Source organism: Microcebus murinus, chromosome 22 (assembly GCF_040939455.1).
Source record: "Microcebus murinus isolate Inina chromosome 22, M.murinus_Inina_mat1.0, whole genome shotgun sequence".
NCBI lineage: Eukaryota > Metazoa > Chordata > Mammalia > Primates > Cheirogaleidae > Microcebus > Microcebus murinus.
In genome coordinates this window covers 11,102,501-11,115,477 of record NC_134125.1, presented here as the reverse complement: position 1 = coordinate 11,115,477, position 12,977 = coordinate 11,102,501, and the positions used below count along the sequence as shown (strand labels likewise).

At 35.2% G+C, this 12,977-nt stretch overlaps 1 protein-coding gene and 1 long non-coding RNA gene across 2 annotated transcripts in view; both read left to right on the top strand.

Moving 5' to 3' along the window:
- The window catches only part of LOC142863470 (uncharacterized), a 44,331-nt gene extending 39,873 nt beyond the window's left edge, over positions 1-4,458 (top strand). Inside the window, exon 2 of the long non-coding RNA XR_012914247.1 lies at positions 387-4,458. This is a non-coding gene — a long non-coding RNA (uncharacterized LOC142863470). The remainder of the gene's footprint in view (positions 1-386) is intronic.
- The window catches only part of MED13L (mediator complex subunit 13L), a 271,204-nt gene that overhangs the window by 125,590 nt on the left and 132,637 nt on the right, over positions 1-12,977 (top strand). The gene's annotated exons all lie outside the window — the stretch shown is intronic.

Below are 12,977 nucleotides of genomic sequence, written 5' to 3'. Positions count from 1 at the left end.
GTGGAGCTGGTTGATCTGATGAAGGACTAGTATAGTATGGCTGGACCGGAGCGAGCAAAGGGGAGAGTAGTGGGAGTTAAGCAGTGGGGTAGGGTGTTCATAAAGGCTGCTGAAGACCACAGTAGAACCTACTCTGATTTGGAAAACCATGGAAAGGTTCTGAGCAGAGAAATGAGGTAAGCTATGTAACGATTTTAAAGGATCCCTCTAGCTACCACGTGGAGGGAGAATAGACTGGGTTAGGGATAGGGTGAGAGGGGCTGGCACAGATGCAGAGAGAGGAGGCAGGAGCTATTGTGATGATCCAGGTTACTATGCAGGTGGCTTCCATCAGGGCGTGTGTGGTGAGGATGGTGAGAAGTTGTCTCATTCTAGTTATTTTGAAGGTAGAGCTGGCAGCTTGGGTATAGGAGAGAGTAATGATAAAGCAAAAATTGAATAAATTTATAGGAAATTGCCAATACTTTTTGATACTGCTCAATTATTTTATAGAAATAATAATTTGGAAAATCTGAATACAAAGGGATAATTTTATTTGCATATTTTGTTATGGTATTTTCAGTTCCTTTAGTGTATTTTTTATGTGAGCCTATTTGTGTAAGCCTATTTCTAGGTCAGGTTTCTATATATGAAAAAAAAATCAGTTTCAGGATTATAATACAGTGTACTGCTGCTGCCACCTAATGTTTATAGCCCTTCATTTATATGATTATAATAACTGGTTATGCATAGCTTTAATATTGGTTTCAATACAGAATGCTAACAGATTAATTGAAGCTTATTTAATTGCCTTCATATTAGGTTCCTAGTATGGTTATTTAATATGAAATTGAATGAATTGCCTTGAAATAAGGTTGTAGATTGAAGATTAATTTTGTTGCCACCTCGATGTCTGTGTTGAATTCAGTTCACATATTCATTTGTTGTGCTCAGCCGTGTTGTGTCTCTGCTCTCATGATTATTATGTTCTAATGGGCAGGGGACAGATTTGGAAAAAAAATAACACATAGTAAATAATGAAATAATTAGCAGTTGAGGGAAACAAACAGGACAACAGACATAGCTGTCCCTGTAGACAAGGAACTTACAGTCTGACAAAACAAACATTTAAAAAGTAATTAGATTAAGATGCAATGAATTTAAGTAGCATTTTAGCCACTTTTCCCTGTAGAATAGGAACAACTCTTCCCTGAAAAATTCCCTGAAATACCTTCAGTTGTTGCAGGACATAGTGTTAGTAATGTGATAGCTTCTGAGTCAATGCTAAAATGGTTTTTCATTTCTGTTCTGGAGAGATTTCACTTTAGTGATAAGTTTTTATTGAAAGATTTGCTTTTAGACCAGTTTTGGTAATTGTCTTCCATTCTGGGTCTTTTTTGTGTCTAGACTTGGATGGCATGGTTTGCTGTCTCAAATATGCTCTCCAGGTAGCTGCTGTATTATACCTCTGAGACAGCTGCACTTCATGAGGGATGAAATAATTTTTGTTTACATGCATCTGTCTGTGTGTATATGTGTGTGTGTGTGTATTTTCTCTGCAAAACCAACTCATTTGTCACTCTACAACTAGAGCTCTAAAAACACTGCCAGGAGAAATAGGAACACTGGTAATGAACCCTGAAGATGGATTCAACAGATACTCATTGTGAATGTTTAATGTGCCCCAGGGAATGTTCTGGGCACTGAGGATACAATCTTGAAACAAGTGAGCAAATCTTTGCCTTCACTATGCTTACATTTTAATGGGAGTGAGGTGAGGAGACAGACAGTAAACACACACAAATATTTAGTATGTCAGATGGTGGTAAATGCTCTGGAGGAAAATAAAGCAGGATAATGAGAATAGAGCATGCTGGGAAGGGGTAGGGAGCATGTTTTTGCTCACTTAATGCAAATTTTCCTTTTCATGATAATTTTGTCCCTGGGTGAGTTATAAAAAGAATGTATATAGTTAAAATTGTTTTAAAGGTCCTGTCTGCCTTTGGAAACTGGAGTAGTTCACGTCCATCTATTTATCTAGCCAATAGTTAACGTATACTCAGTAAGCATATTACCTTTTGCTAGGTACTGTATGGAATAAAGGGTAAAAGACATGTTCTTTACTCTTAAGTAGTTTAAAATAAGATTTTGAAATTAACATTTTGTGGTAATTGTGGGAGAGTCATTTATCTTAAAAAAAAGGTAAATATAACAAAATATTTTAGCTTTGACATTAAGTGATGCAATATTTCACTTATGAACTAGGGCCTCTTGGTGGGATTATAATACTGACCTATGCAAAGCAACATGGTTTTTTTTTTTTTTTTGAGAGATTGTGATATCCTTCTTTGAAACAAGATGAATCTGCATTATGATGCATTGTTTCTTGCTGAGTTTAACTGCAAACTTACCAAGTTTTCATCGATCATCATTGAATCATCTTGATTTATCTTATACTTTATGCAATTAGTAAGACACAGAATACTATATAAAGTTTTACTTTTTTCAAACTTTGAAATGTTGGTATAGTTAAAATTTGAGAAACATGCTCAGTGATGGTTCTTGGTACAAGGGGCCTTTGGTTAGCAGTGTGAGGGCCTGGCATATCATTGCATTTATGTTTTTCTGACAAAAGCTCAGTGTCTCATTTATAATCCAGTCTCTTTTGTTGCAAGAAAGGTGGCAATCATTATGGATGCAGAGAATCAAGAAATTTGACTCAACTGTGTTAGATTTTGTGGAAACTTCGTTAACCAAATGTGTTAATCACCCTAAATATCATCAGTTACCAGTCAAATAGGCATTTAAGGGTGATTTGATTTGAAAACATTTCCTTTCTTTTTAGATACCAAAGATAACATCCTAAGTCAGAGATATTAGTTATCTTAAAATACCTTGAACTTCAGTGATTTAGAATCATTGGTTAAACAAAATAAAAGAAAACAAAAAAATGCTACAGAATAAAGCGTGTTTATTGCCAGCAGCTAAACATTGCTTGGAATTTTCTGGTAGATCATGATATTGCAGATATTTTTGAGGAATTATGACTTGGCCAAGGTCAGACATGTGTTAATTGAGCTTCCCCAGATTTGTCCTGATAGCCACAAACAAATGTCTGTGGGAAGACAGCAGCTTAACTCACCACCCACCTCACTGAATCATAAAACTCTAGAGCTAGATGGAACCAGTAAAAAGATGCTATGGCTTTGTGAGCATTCCAGCTTGGCCTCTGCTTCTCTTGCAGAAAAGAACTTTGAGAGAGAATTCCAAGGACCACCCAAGATGTCTTTGGTTCTTTCACTTTCTTTACAGCTTTCAATGTTATTACCATCTTCTCTGTCTGTCCTGTAGTCTGTACCCAACAACAAGAAATCCTTATACTTAAAAAGTCTTTGAAAACTATAGAAATGAGTTTTTTTTTATAAGGTAGGTAAATCTAGGCATACTAAAGAATGAGACTGTTTTATAAAATTTATTTTGTGATATAATTAGACTTCGAGATTTTTAACAAATATAGAATTTAAATAATGGTTTATTTTTATTTATGTCAGTATAAAGATATGATAACCACAATGCATTGAGCTCTTACTTGTTTTGGAAGTACAATACTATATTATTTAGATAAGGGAGTCCTAGGTAAATTGTCCATATTTTCAGAAATGCCATAATCTAGATGGAACAAAATAGCACTGGGTACAGCCTGTTTCATCTTCAGTGAATGTAAAAATATACTTGGGAAGCTTGATTCTCAAGTCCATCTCTCTGGGATTTTAATGTAATTTTGGATTCATAAGAATTTTTACCTAGCTTTCACATACCCCTTTAATTCTGAAATCCCTTGAGTTTTCAAAAGCCTATCCTTTGATTACCCTTTGATACTACTGTTAAAAAACAGACCACCAGAACATGACAGTTTTAGTAGCTCATTCATTTGTTACCTTTGTGGACTTGAGAACATTGTGTAATTTCTGTTACCTCAATTTCCTTATCTGTAGAGTAGAGATTATATTTATCTACCTCGTAAGAGTACTGTGGAGAGTGACTTTTGTCATTAGAACATAAATTATCACTTAGTAATTGATAGCTGCTGCCATTTTTGTCCTCATCTTTAGCATACCACCACCACCACTTTCATTATCATATCATCATCTATCTTAGCGACAAGACATATACACAAAATAGCTACCAGTCCCAAGCAACATGTGTAGGAATGCTCAAAGGAGTTTGGGCTGCAGTGGCCTGAGATGTTCATACAGAGAAATGGTGCTTGAATTAGAGTTTGAAGAATGAAAAGGGTTTAACCAAGTAAAGACAACATTGGAAGAAGAGACTGTTCCTCGAAACAGAATTATTTAAAAATAACTTACTTCAGGTTTTTAAATTTTTACTGATGATTCATATCAGTTGTCTCTGTTTATATTAACTTAGTATAATTGATGTGGGTCAACTGAGATCTCAAGTTTATTCAGGAAAATCAAATGTTCATGAAAGTGCATGTAACATGTATTATATGATGTCAATGTCACCAATTTATATTCACTATTAGTGAACACATTTCGTTATATTTTGATTTTATAGACTTGGACACCATTATGCTTATAGCTACTATATAATTATAAAACAGAGGTAGTTTTATAGGTTAAATATAATGTAAACTATATAACTGATTAAAATACAGATTAAGAATATAGTGTGTCACCTAATGTTTACTTGAATGTGTAGGTTTCTGCTCATAGCAAGAACTTGGTACTGTCTGCTTAGAAACAGATCTATTTAATTTTTATTTGCCTGTTCTGTGGATGGTGTGATGACTCAATTCTTCCACCATTTCCTCCTATTTGAACTGCTGTAAAACTTTCTTTAGCACAGCTTATCGTAGTTTCATTTGGCCCTCATTTGGTGTGAATACAGCATTCACATATGTGTGTGTGTGAGAGAGAGAGAGGGAGAGAGAGAGAGGGAGAGAGAAAGAAAGAGAGAGGGAGAGAGAGATTGTGTTCCTTTCTCATTAGCCTTGGAGTGGGAACCACACATGTAAACACAGGCTTTAAAATTGTGTATTCAGTTATGAGGAGGTCATTCTGATGAATACAAATAAGCATTAATTTTAAGATTACCTAATTTTGTAAAAATACAAGATAAATATGTTATATAGAGTGTAGAGATTTTCTAGAGCCCCAATTTAAAAAACACATTATTTGCATGTTAGAGCCATAACATTTATTTCAGTTTCTCCATTCAACATCAAGAAACACACAGCAGCCAGAGGGATCTTCAAAAACTGCCCTACTTAAAGGACTATAGTGGCTTCTTCCTATACTGATCATAATTTCTAAATAACTCATTGAGGCTTACAAAACTGTCTTTAGCCTTTGTGCATATAATTGACTTATCTCATACCATCATGTTCCTTCCTGCTTTAGGGACTTGTACTTGATCTTATCCTTTTTTGGGTACCTTTTCCCTCACATCCTCATGAGTCTGGCTCTTTGATAGCTTTAGGTCTCAGAACAAATGCTACTTCCTTATAGTGGTCCTTTCCTTACCACATCCAGGGCTTTGCAACCAACCACCCCACACTTGGGTGTTATAAAATGACAACCATTTTATTATGTTCACAGGTTCTTTAAGTCAAGAATTTGGAAAGGGCATAGTAGATACGGCTTTTCTCTGCACTGTGCCTGAGCCTTTGGCTGGAAAGCTAGGACAGTTGAATGGCTGGGTGCTAAAATCTGGAGGCTTCTTCACTCACCTGTCTGACTCATGTGAGGGCTGGGATGAGCTAGGATTGTTGAGTGGAGTTCCTACAAGTAGCTTCTGGGCTTCGTTTCATCATAATGGTGTCAATGTAGCCAGACTTATTATGAAAGAACTTGCAGAGTGAGTGTTCCAGTAAAGGAGATGGAAACTGCATGGTCTTATTAACCTAGTATTGGAAATTACGTGGTGTCGCTTTTATCCTACTCCTCGGTTGAAACAATCATAAGTCATTCTATTTTCAAGTCAGAGAGATGCAAGCCCTACCTCTCAATGAGAGGAGTATCAAAGAATTTGGGTTCTTGTTTTAAAACTTCTATATCATCTTATGTAAAGGAGCATACAAATCCTACCTCCATTGACCTTCTATTATTATTTTTTTTTGTCTTCAGAGCATTCAACGTGGGTTGAAATCATTTTCTATAAATGAAATTATTATCTGACTCTTAATTGAAAGTTTTGTGAAAAACCTGTTTTGTTCACTGCTGAATTTTCAGCGCCTAATATGTCATGGGCAATCAATAAGTACTTGCTGAGTGGATAAATATATGAATTAAAAACCACATAGCCAGTTTGTGTCAGAGCTGAGACCATCTTACTATCCTATTGTATCATATTTCTCAAATCATATGACTTTAAAATTTAATTGTTCCACTGTCAACATACTACTTTGTCCTTAATGATTTGTCACCCAATGATGATCATCCAGATTATGTTACTGCAAAACTAGTGTGAAGTACTACAATCATTTCGTTTTTGTGAATGAATTACCAAATCTACTCTGCCTAGGACAGTGGTTACACTGGATGTATGTTAGGTAATATCAAAACTCGATAGTAAAAACAGTTATCTTGTTAGAACTCTGGGTCAGAACTTCAGGCAAGACACAGCAAGGACCAATAGTTAGTGCTCCAGAGTGTCTGAGGGCTCCACTGGAAAGACTCCAAGACTAGAGTGACTCCATGGCTGGGGCCTGATCTCCTCTGGAGGTGTCTTTACTCACACAGCTGGTGGTTGATGCTGGCTGTTGGCTGGGATGTCAGCTGGCCAGAATAACCACAGGTGGCCTTTCCATGTGGACTGGGCTTCCTCACAGCATGGTGGTTGGATGCCAAAAATGAGCCTCCCAAGAGTCAGGATGTGGGGACTGTCAGCTTCTTAAGCTCTGGGCTTGGAGACTAACATACTGTCACTTTGGCCGTATTTTATTTGTTGAGACAGTAACAAAAAGCCACTCAGGTTCAGAGGAGGTGACATAGACTTTATCACTTGATAGGAAGAGTGACAATCTCATACTGTAAGAAAAGGCAGGTAAGATGGGATATGTTATGGCAGCTATCTTTGGAAAATATAGTTTGTTAAACTGAATGAACCGTGGCCTCTAGGGCCTGTCTACTTATCCAGATGCCTCAATTAGTTATCATGGTCTCAGAGCCTGTTAAGGTTAGTTTTTGAGCAGAGCCAGGAGTTGTAGCACATCCTGGTCTACGGTGATAGTGGCGCTAGCTCTTCTTCAGGCACAGGTAGTTCCCAGCTTGTTGGGAGTTCCTATTTCTACTCTTCTGTAGATTAAGCCTTTATCTTAGGAGTCCTACAGGCAGGAGAAGAAAGCTCAATAGTGGACTTTTAGGCAATGTTGACTGACAGGAGAAGTGCTGCAGGGTAAAGTGCTATGTTTTGTGGATGCAGCTTGGAAATTTGAAAATAAAAGCTGCCCATGTGGCAAAAAAGAGCCAGAGATGTAGGAAGAAGGAGAAAAAAACTGTGGGGGCTGCCAGAAATTGGTTCTGGTTTCTGTTAAGTAGTGCTAATGGCCTCTGCTGGTTGGGGGAATTGTGCCCTTTCACTCATGTTCCTTCTGTCAGATTATGGGGCATTCTTCTCTTTATGTCTGTATTATCAGTAATAAATCAAACTTACTTATGGTTTTCAAGAACTTCTAGTTTTAATTTTTCCCAACAAATGAATTGCAACTATGCAGCAAGTGATGTTGAGTTCAGTCCCCCAATTAGTCTATTTTTCCCTCTTTCCCCCCTTGTAGTTTATGATTATCAAATAGTAAAATTGCCAAAAAAGGGGGAGAGAAACCACATTTTCATGTGCAAATAGCACACTTAGTTTGATTATAGGACATTTATTGAAAATGCTAATATTGTATAGTATCCTAAAACAATATTTTAAAATAGATTTTGTGCTGCTCTAGACTTAGAGAATAGCATTACAATAGAATTAGTGTAAAAATGACAAACTAATCCTCTCCCCAATAACTTGAATAAATTTGGCAGGATCCTGAGTTATGCCAGTTAAATAATATGGCTTTATTTAATTTGGTGCTGATATTTTCAAAATGTGATTGCATTGGGATTTTGAATGTATACATGCATATACACATATATGTATATGCATAAATGTGAAGATTTTTTTAACCAGAACCTAAAACCTAGAGAAATTTCATTTCTAACCATCTGTTAAATCTGACAGTTCTGTAAATTGGTACCCAGCATAATGCAGAGTTTATTTGATGAGGATTTGTGAAGAAAGTATCATCAGTATCAGTTGTACACAGTGTTGTGTCAGACCTGTGAATTTTTTTCTGTTTTGCAAAGAGAGGTAAGCATACAAGAATATAAACATTCAAGAAGGTAAGCATACATGCTAGTTAATGCAATTCCCTTTCTAATTCCTGGTGTAACCTGGTGAATAGTTCAACCCCCAGATATTTAGATAGCCTTTTCTCTTTTTGGTAACATGTGCTTATTAGCTGGTACTTATAGTACAGATTATATTTGGTTATTTTGTATATAATTTCCATAAATAAACATTCCCTTTTCCTTATAATCTGTCCCCCCCCAAAAAAAAAAAAACAAAACAATGGAACGTTAGACTCTCTTATCAGTGGTTCTCAACCAAGGTGATTTTGTGCCCCTCCCCCTCCACACCGGGGGACATTTGGCAATGTTTGCAGACATTTTTTGGTTGTTAAAACTTGTACGTAGGGTGCTTGCTATTGGCATCTAATAGGTAGAGTCCAGGGATGCTGATAAACACCTTATGCTGCATAAGATAGCCCCCTACAATAAAGAATTATTTGACCCTAAATGTCAACCTTGCTCACATTATGAAACCTGAAAACCAAGGCCACAATGGATACTTTTTCTTACACACATGTGCTTTCCTAGTTAACCTTTCTGTGAAACTCCAATGAGACCCTTGAGCAATATATATGTTTCATGTGTATTTAAGTGAAAAATACCACTTTGAATATAAGATATACTTGTTCTTTCCTGTTTATTTTTCTAGTTCTTAGCTTGCCCATTTTAAAGTTTTTTTTTTAAGTGGCTTAGATACTTGCAGAAAGCTTATATTGTACAATAATCCACATATATTCAACACCTACAGACTGTCAAAGGACTGCATGCAGCTACTTATTGAATGCCAGTATTGCTTGCATTGTCTGTTTTAGGACTTCTGTAGTCACTAAATTATCAGTCCCCATACAGTACATCACAGGAAGTTGGCAGATACAATGATCCATCTGTTATCACACCCATCAAGTGCATTGGCTCAGAGGGAAAAGGCTGCAGATTGGAGCACAGTGTGTGAGAGTAGTGAGATTCCAAGATGCTTATCATTCTTTCCAGAAAGTCCTTTCTGGCCTTTTGACAAGTTTGACTTGCTCATTTCTAAAACAGCTTTTCAGTATATGATATTGTTACCTTTTCATTAATATTTTCAGAAAAACTAGACATGTTCCCGAAGATATTTATTTTTCTGAGAATGAGATTTCAGGGTATGATTTTCCCCCTTCCTGCTCATGGTGGTGTTGGGGAATTCTTGGTCAGATTGTCATAGAAAATGAGCAGTGCAAAATTGAAACTGCACAATCTGGAGAGTTTTATTTTTAAAATAGGTTTTTCTTAACCTGAACTAAAGTAAAGCAAGTATAAAACATTTTTATGTTATTCCAGTGTGGCCCAGATTTTTTTTTCTTAAATTTATACAAGTATATGATAACTTTCAAAAAAGGAGAATGATTTTCATAGTTAATAAGAAATGTTTAGGCAGTTTCTTGTGAGTTTAAGAAACCTGTTGGTTTCCTGGAAAGTCATAAACGTTTATGATACCAAGGCCTCTTATAGAGTCTCTAAGATCTTTTAGACAAAAGCGTTGATGCTGTGCTTAAGGGGACTTTGAAGTTTTGGTGACTACCCTGGAGGTAAATGGGTATGTGCTGAACATTTCTATCTTGTGAATAGTCTTATTTATACAAGTTTCTCCCTTGGCAAGGCATAATGTCTGGTTTGGGTAGGCAAAAATCCACTTCCAAATTACTGTCTGTGTATTATGTGTCTTTGATTTAATTTAAGTTCACCTCCAAAAGGGCAAAATGGTTAGAGAAAAAATTAAACAGGACAGTGTATGACTAATTGAAAGTTAAAAAGGGCCTTGCTTTTTCTAGACTGAAGGATAGAAAATGAATATGAATAGTGAATAGTTGTCTAGTCTATTTAAAAGAACCATTGTATTTCAGTTTCTTCTCTCTTCACCTTCATTTTTAAGTAGCTTTGCTAAAATTGAGACTTCAGTAATCTGTCTCAGTATAATATTTGGGTTATCGTCAAATAGATAAAATAAATCCTTTCAATAGTTTATGTTAAATTGAGAATTTACAAATGATTCACATGTCTAAGTTATACTTGATTAAAAACAATAAATTTACTTTTATAAATTGTTGAGAATCACAAAAAACATTGGCATATATGAATAAGCCAGAGATATTTGAGAATAATTATTTTGAAGTTGATTTTCTAGGAAGAAAATTTCATAAAATTACTGAAAATTATTTCCGCAGAAATGCTTCTGCAGTATTTTTCCACAATTTTTTTTTTTTTTTCACTGTGTCCCCCCTCACCACCCAAGGGAAAATAAAAGGTTCCTAGACCTTTGTAGATGTGGTTTATACAAATACATAGGACCTTTTGGCTCACTGTACCTAATAGAATGGAATAAGTAACACATATTGCTTATTCTTGTTTATGTGCAGTTATATCGATATATAATATGAGTTTAATAATATCACTCTATAATTATGTAACTTTGTTTTATTTCAAATATGAACATGACTGATAAACATCGTGAATTTAAAATTTAATCAAGAGGCCTCATCAATAATAATAGCCTATAGAGTTGATGACTAGAATCAGTTGTGCATAGGAAAGAGGATAAAGAGTTAATAATTCTGTTTCTAAATGTTTCTTCTTGGGATAGAAGTTTTATAATTTAAAATTGTTTGATTTTTAACACGCCTAAACTCTTAGACTTACTTTATGACAGTAACAGCTTGAAATTTTGATAGTTTCTTGTCCTTGTAGTTTAATATTTTTGTGGTTTTTTTCCCCCTTAAAGAATAATTTACAATAGTCATTCTATCTTGGTAATTATCAAGTGTTCGAATAGGATACTTAAATCAATGGTAAGAAAAAAATAAGCCTTTTATAAAAGTGTCTGTTTTGCTATTTTGTATAGTATAAAAATCCTTAGAATCATATTATAACTTGCTGCCATGTCATGTATAATCCCCTTGTCTCAAAAGTTGAGTAATATTAAATTGTCTTTTGGTGGTAGGTTGAATTTTGCTCCACTTTGGATGTTATCTCAGGGTCACAATGTTTTTCTTTGTGGGAGATTCTGTGCAGTATAGTAAGCACACAAGGATTGTCATTGCCCTTGTACATGTAGTGCCGATATGCTTCTGTGTGGGTGAAAAGTAATAATTCAATGAATAATTTCATATAGTTGTGTGCTACAAAGCAATTGATGAGAAAGTGAGTGACTGGAAAGGGGCTACTGTGGATAAGGGGGTTAGGTAGGGAAGGTCCTTTGGAGGAGCCTGAGGTGAGGGTGAGCTAGCTAGACACAGGGATAGGAATGGCAGAGGCCCTGAACTCATTTTGTTGGAGAAACAAACAGGCCCGTGTTGTTGAAACTGGTAAAGAGTGGGAGATGGAAGAAGTAGATAGAGGCAAGATCAGGGAGAACCTTGTAGACCATGGTAAGAAGCTTACATAGATTATTGATGCCATGTGAAGCCATCAGAGTAGATTTTTAAGCAGAAGGATGCTGTGATATGATTTAAGGTTTGAGAAAATTACTTTGATTCTCATGGAGAATGAGTGAAAGCAGGGAGACTAGTTTAAAAGCTTTCCTTGTTGATTAAGGTGGATCATAAAAGAAACTGAACAACAATATCTGTACTTTACAGAGTGTTAGTATATCTTCTGTCTAAACAACATCTGTTTCATGTTTACTGCATTTCTTCTTTTGGCTATTTTTTTAGGCTTTATTATTTGAATTGTTCAGTCATTCTGAGTGGGTCCTAACTGCCTTTCAATATTTGAAAATACAGAATATTTGTTGTTTTTTAGGACTACATACAGGTTGTTTATAATTTAACTTTTGATATATAAAGTTTGGGTATAAATTTATAGTAATTATAATTTTTTATAACATAGACATTTAAATATACATTTTAAAAGTTGTGATCATAGTATGTGTACAGTTGAACTTTAAACCTCATATATACACTTTTTGGTTTTGAAGCACAGTTGAAAACAGTTTTTTTTTAATTGTTAGTTATAACAAACAGAAAATTGCATATAATATAAATGAATTATTATGTAACAAACATCTAATGAAATTCCCCCCAAATATAACAGGCACCCCAAAAGCTTCCTGAGTCCTCCATCATTATCAAAACACTCTTCTTTCCCCTTAAGTGGTAAATGCTAATTAAAGTAACTTTTGATTGTTATACTTTATAAAAACTGGTTTTTAAACTATGGAAAGAAGAATTAATATGGTGGTCAAGCAACAATTGACTAAGTATTAATACCCTATATTTCAAAAGGTAATTTATAAGTTAATTATTTGGAAAATGCATTTTTTCCCCTATGAAAAACTTATTCTAAATGTTAGATTCTAAGGCTAGCTTATGATAAGCTGATTTAGCCCTTAATGCTTATTAACTCTTGTGTTCATTTGGGTTCTGGGTTTTGTGATGAGAAGGAGTGGATTGGCTAGGACTTGACTCCACAAACATTTATAAACCTCAGAATCTATCTTGGAAGGCTTTCCCACATTTTAGTACGACTTGCTAGTATGAAGAGCTAGTACAACAGCTCTTCGATTTGAGAGCTGGAAAGAATCTCAAAGAAAGTAGAGATAACTACAAAAGAAGAAAG